The 5,745-nt window shown below is 39.0% G+C and overlaps 1 long non-coding RNA gene across 1 annotated transcript; it reads left to right on the forward strand.

Annotated features, from left to right (window-relative positions):
- The first annotated feature begins 373 nt into the window (after window positions 1-373).
- Window positions 374-2,820, forward strand: LOC121403739. Its single transcript, XR_005967463.1, has 3 exons — window positions 374-569; window positions 2,223-2,279; window positions 2,649-2,820. It is a non-coding gene; the product is annotated as an uncharacterized LOC121403739 (long non-coding RNA).
- Window positions 2,821-5,745: the final 2,925 nt, after the last annotated feature.

Here is a 5,745-nt window from a genome sequence, read left to right on the forward strand (position 1 = left end):
ACTATATAAAAGTACATGCATCCACTGAGCTCTGTATTAAGCATATGTACAAAGGTATGGCAAACAAGTAGTCAACACAACGATTCTCATTCCCTTGCAGATGCAGTGCACATTCTTCAATAGGCACTTTCCATTGGCATCACAACTGGCTAAGTATTTTGAACAGCACACGTTTCTTATTTTTTTAAAAATTAGAAAGTTAATAGTTGGGGAGCACCGCCCATCAAACACAGGGGATGGTGTGCAGGGTCAAATAATAATTATAATGGAAAAGAGGGAAAAGAACTGACCCATATAACTGCACCTACCCATCATGCTACAAACACCCGAGGCTTCTATATCCTAATAATTCTAGGCCTCTGTGTAACATAAAGTAACACTATAATAATGGGATTAAACACTGCAGGACACAGAATATAAGTATTTTCACTGCCTTTTACAGCCTCCCAGCTATCAGAAGATGTTGCAAAAGAAACCCTGCAGGAATATCCTCAGATAAGTAATGCTATGGCACTTCCCCAGCATGAAATCTGGAAGGCAAGGAGCTCAGGCCCTTTAATACCTATAGGGTGAGTATTCTTCATCATCTAATTTAAACCCTCAGTACTAACACTCTCTGTCAGTAGCAAATCCATTATAACATGCAGCATTGCTGATTAAACACTGTTCTGCTTACAGACACACATGACAGTGTACAAAGAAATGGGCTGGGCTTTTTTTAGAGGTGTATTCATGAAAAGGCAACTAAAATGTAAAAAAAAAGTTTAATTCATATTTGTGTGTCCTACACAGATCATGAACAATGGTTCACATTGGAATATCTGTGTGTAATGTAGATTCCAGGCCTAATATTCAGCCCACTCCTCCAATCAAATCAGTTTCTACAATAAAATCTGATAGGCCAAATTGGTATCTGCAGTGGAGCCAGTACGACATCTTTCCTCTCCTTCTTATTAATAATAATAATAATAAAAATAATGATGATACTGTGTCACCTTGAAGTCATGTGTCTGTATGAAATATAAAGAAAGAGACTACAGACCTTTGCACAATTTGCCAAAACATCACTATAAATATTTACACATTCCTAAACTGCCAGTTGTATTATTAAAGATGATGGACACCTACTAAGGTAGTCTCAGCCTATAAGATAAGTGAACCAACTCTGATACTCAAGTTAGAAAGTCTGAACTACATGTCATTTCTGGGCAAGTTCCTCAGTTTCCTGGCATCCTAGCTTACCTGTTGTTTCTATAAACCTGGACTCTCAGCAGTTCCTGAGATATTGTATTCATAGGGATGACTCTTAAATGATAAAAAAAAATGCAACACTGCAAAAAACTCTGAGCAGATTGAATTTATGTACACAATATACAGGACATGATACATATAAATCAGTCAATGAGCACCATATATACAGATATTCAGTATGCATGCACTATTAGACATTTTTGTCATTTGAAAAGTAATGCTGGTTTATACAGTTTTTATGTCAGACAACATTCACTTAAATAATATGGGTGCTTGGATTCAAAGTTACAGTATATAAGAAAGGTTGTACGCTGTATTATATAGGATATTACAATAATGGGCAGTCTGCAGCCTCCAGAAGATGATGGAGTTACTCAGCCTTCTTCTTCTGGACTTCTAGGTTTCTGTTTGTGATTGCTGTCCCTTAGATGTAGACTATTTGGTCAATATGGAAACATAAAGCACAAAAACATGGAATATGGATAAAAAGCCAATTTTAAACATAGAGTATAATTATGACAATTAAACACTGGAGACTGGAGATTCTAGGTTGTCCCTTAGATGTAGACTATTCGGTCAATATGGAAAAATAAAGCACAAAAACATGTGAATGTGTATAAAAAGCCCATTTTAAACATAGAGTATAATTATGACAATTAAACACTGGAGACTGGAGATTCTGGGTGCCAGCATATTTATTTTGATGTCCATTTTACCCCCACCCCCAGGTGAGAAAAATGACAAAGGAGCCAATTCCCAAATAGGCTTGGAAAATCCTAGTACTATGCCCAGTTTCTTCATGATGAGAAGAAAATGCTAGTTGTTGACACAACCTCTATATAAGTAACTCAGTGCTGATATAACTGATAAGCAACTGTCTCAAGGTGAAGCTCCGGGTTTCATTTCCCAATTGGACAACTATAAGCAGATCTAGCTCCTTTGTGGTGGTTGACATCTTCTTTATTTTACAGACCTGTGATCATTGTAAAGGGACAATCACATGCGGAGAGTGCTCTGGATCTGGCATGGTGAGTTTCTATAAACAGGTGGATTACAAATACCACTCCTCTTGGTAAGTGCCTCTGATTTATTGCTGTTATAGACAAGCTTTATAATGGTGTGGTATAGTGGGGGCACATCATACCTTTTTAACATATGCTGCATGGGGAACTGGAAGAGCCAAAGAGCACTCATTAACCTGACCAGCTACACATTGCATTGCAAATTAAATGTTTTGTTTAGGGTATTGACGGTTAAAAAAAAAATCCAAGAAATAAAAAGTTTAGTATCTAGGAATACTATATAAAAGTACATGCATCCACTGAGCTCTGTATTAAGCATATGTACAAAGGTATGGCAAACAAGTAGTCAACACAACGATTCTCATTCCCTTGCAGATGCAGTGCACATTCTTCAATAGGCACTTTCCATTGGCATCACAACTGGCTAAGTATTTTGAACAGCACACGTTTCTTATTTTTTTAAAAATTAGAAAGTTAGTAGTTGGGGAGCACCGCCCATCAAACACAGGGGATGGTGTGCAGGGTCAAATAATAATTATAATGGAAAAGAGGGAAAAGAACTGACCCATATAACTGCACCTACCCATCATAAATACAAAACTCCAGTGAAGCAAATTGTTAAAACTTAACCTTTAATAGATCGTTAAAAAAACAAGTCTAGAAAGCACAATTAAAAATGAGGTTAGGTATAGGAGGCTGATTGACACGGCAACAGTGGGTTTTAGGGGAAATGTGCTAATTGCACTGGAGTCGGTTCAAGGTTGCGGTTGGGATCCAAATGGTAGTAATATGGCACGTGGGCCAAGTTAAACTTCTATCAGGTACAGCCCAGGATTACCCCATACCAAACCAACCCCTTCACCCACTCGAGGATCCCTCCCTTGTGGTATTTGATTGAAGGAGTAAGAGCCAAAGTAGCATCAGCGCTGAGGCACTTAAATTAATTAGAAGCAACAATGTAGCAAATAGTATCCAACCCACGGATCACGTATGGGGAAACCAGTGATCCGTGGGTTGGTTACTATTTGCTACATTGTTGCTTCTAATTAATTTAAGTGCCTCAGCGCTGATGCTACCTTGGCTCTTACTCCTTCAATCAAATACCACAAGGGAGGGATCCTCGAGTGGGTGAAGGGGTTGGTTTGGTGTGGGGTAATCCTGGGCTGTACCTGATAGAAGTTTAACTTGGCCCACGTGCCATATTACTACCATTTGGATCCCAACCGCAACCTTGAACCGACTCCAGTGCAATTAGCACATTTCCCCTAAAACCCGCTGTTGCCGAGTCAATCAGCCTCCTATACCTAACCTCATTTTTAATTGTGCTTTCTAGACTTGGTTTTTTAACGATCTATTAAAGGTTAAGTTTTAACAATTTGCTTCACTGGAGTTTTGTATTTATGATGGGTAGGTGCAGTTATATGGGTCAGTTCTTTTCCCTCTTTTCCATTATTTTTTTAAAAAGCCTTTATTTGTGCTTTAGGGCATCACAGCTACATTTCAGAAAACACCCCAGTACTCAGATGTTCTTGGGAAATGAAAGACATACCACTGTTATCTTTTCTGTTGAAAGTGGAGTAAATTATTATGCAGGCTGAGAGGGGTTCCCTAACTATTTCACATGACTGTAAGTTCAAGAAGGTAGAGGGAGAGAAAATCTTTACAGACGAGGAGCCGTTGTGAGAATATTTAATCAATTAGTACCTTTCACTTCTTGAGGGACATAGGGTGGAGATTAAAATAAAGGGGTGCAACCTGCATTCTGCACTTTGTGGTAAATTACAAATTCACAGCCAGGCTATTAGTGCAGGACACCCCAGTAATTTGCTGTCCATGACTTTTGTGGTTCTTGTGTATTTGAATGGTGTGCACACTATGGAGCACTTGAGGTAGGGGCTGGTCATGTGCTGCTTACCTACTGCTACCTCTGGATGCAGCACAGAATTCTGTGTGAAGTGTAGCTCTCTAGCATCTTCATTTGTGAAACATGGGACAATATGCACCGTCTTATTCCATGTGAGGGAGTGCTGCATCCACATGTGGTAGTAAATGTGTGAGCATCCCCAATATATGTGCCATTCAGAAGTGCAAACAAGTGCCAGAGGAGTGCCTTGTACTTTACAAATTTACAAATCTGGGGAAAGGTGCAGACTGCAGGTTGTACTACCAATCCCATGAACAGGTACTATGTAAATGGGCTCTTAGCTAGGAGCTGGTCTCAGTGCTCCACATAGTGTGGTGCTGATCGCCATGGAGGGACCTGGAGCAGTAGCAGGGAGCCCAACCTGAGGGTTAGTTTGCAGAGGAGCTTTTTTTTGCTCTTCTAGATACACCTGAAAATCAAGTTTGATGATCAATTAGGATGAGATGTTTTTTGAACAATTATTTGCTTTAAATGATATGAAGTATTTGATAGAATTATTGCAAAATGCCTGCTTTGCCAGTTTTTTTTCTGTATTTGTAACCTTGCTATGGGATAAGGGGGGTTGACAAAGTGTTGGACCTCAAGGAGGATTTTGACTAAAATAGTCAGACAACCACTAGTTTAAGGAGTGTAACACATGGCCTCACACTTTGAGCATGCACTTATATATATATCCTTACTAGGACATGAATCAAGAAGACATTCATTTAAATTAATTTTGACTCTTAGGTACATCCAATAGTTTATTTCCATAGACAGTTGATAAATACAACATCTCAGGAGCCTTTGGAATATCATCAGTCTGAGCTCTCTTCTTCTTTAAGTGGAGGAAAGCGGGAGAGAAGACACAAGAGTGAAATAAAAGAAAAGCAGAGAGCTCTGACAAATAGAATGTGAGTAGGTTGCCCTACTTTTTTGTTAGTGAAATTGTGAAATGGCAAAAAATTTGCGAAATGCAAGTCAATGGGCATCAAAATGTTTTGTGTAAAACAATTTTTCTCACTCCAAATGCATTAAAGTCAAAGGGCAATTTTTCTTAGTCTCTGAAAAGTTTTTTTCTTTGGAGATTTTTCCAAGAACCGATGGCTCGCGAAAAAATTTTCTTGTCACTATTTTTTGTACATTTATAAATGAAGTTAAACTGGTCAGATTTGCCCCTCACTATAAAGTATATGATTGTGGGGCTGTGATTCATGTTCATTCATGCCTTGCAGTGCACTACAGTGGCAACTATATCTTCATTTCATTCTAACAGCACTGTGATGGTGTGCTTGTCTACCAGTGCTTACTGCCAATCACTTCATGTGTGTCGGGTGCCAGTATCCACTTTAATGAATAACATGCTTATGGTGCCGGTACTTCTTCTCTTTACATAATGCGCTTGGGGTGTCAGTATCAACTGTTTGTCAGGTCTGGAGTATCTGGTTATGGAATGCCAGAGGGGCTGTTGTAAACCCTGTATTTTATTTTGGGATTGTGATGTACTGCTTGGGTCTCAGAGAAAACTGGTTGATTATAAATCTCAAACCACATATGGCCAGTGCCCAC

This window comes from Xenopus laevis, chromosome 4S (genome assembly GCF_017654675.1).
Source record: "Xenopus laevis strain J_2021 chromosome 4S, Xenopus_laevis_v10.1, whole genome shotgun sequence".
Taxonomy (NCBI): Eukaryota; Metazoa; Chordata; class Amphibia; order Anura; family Pipidae; genus Xenopus; species Xenopus laevis.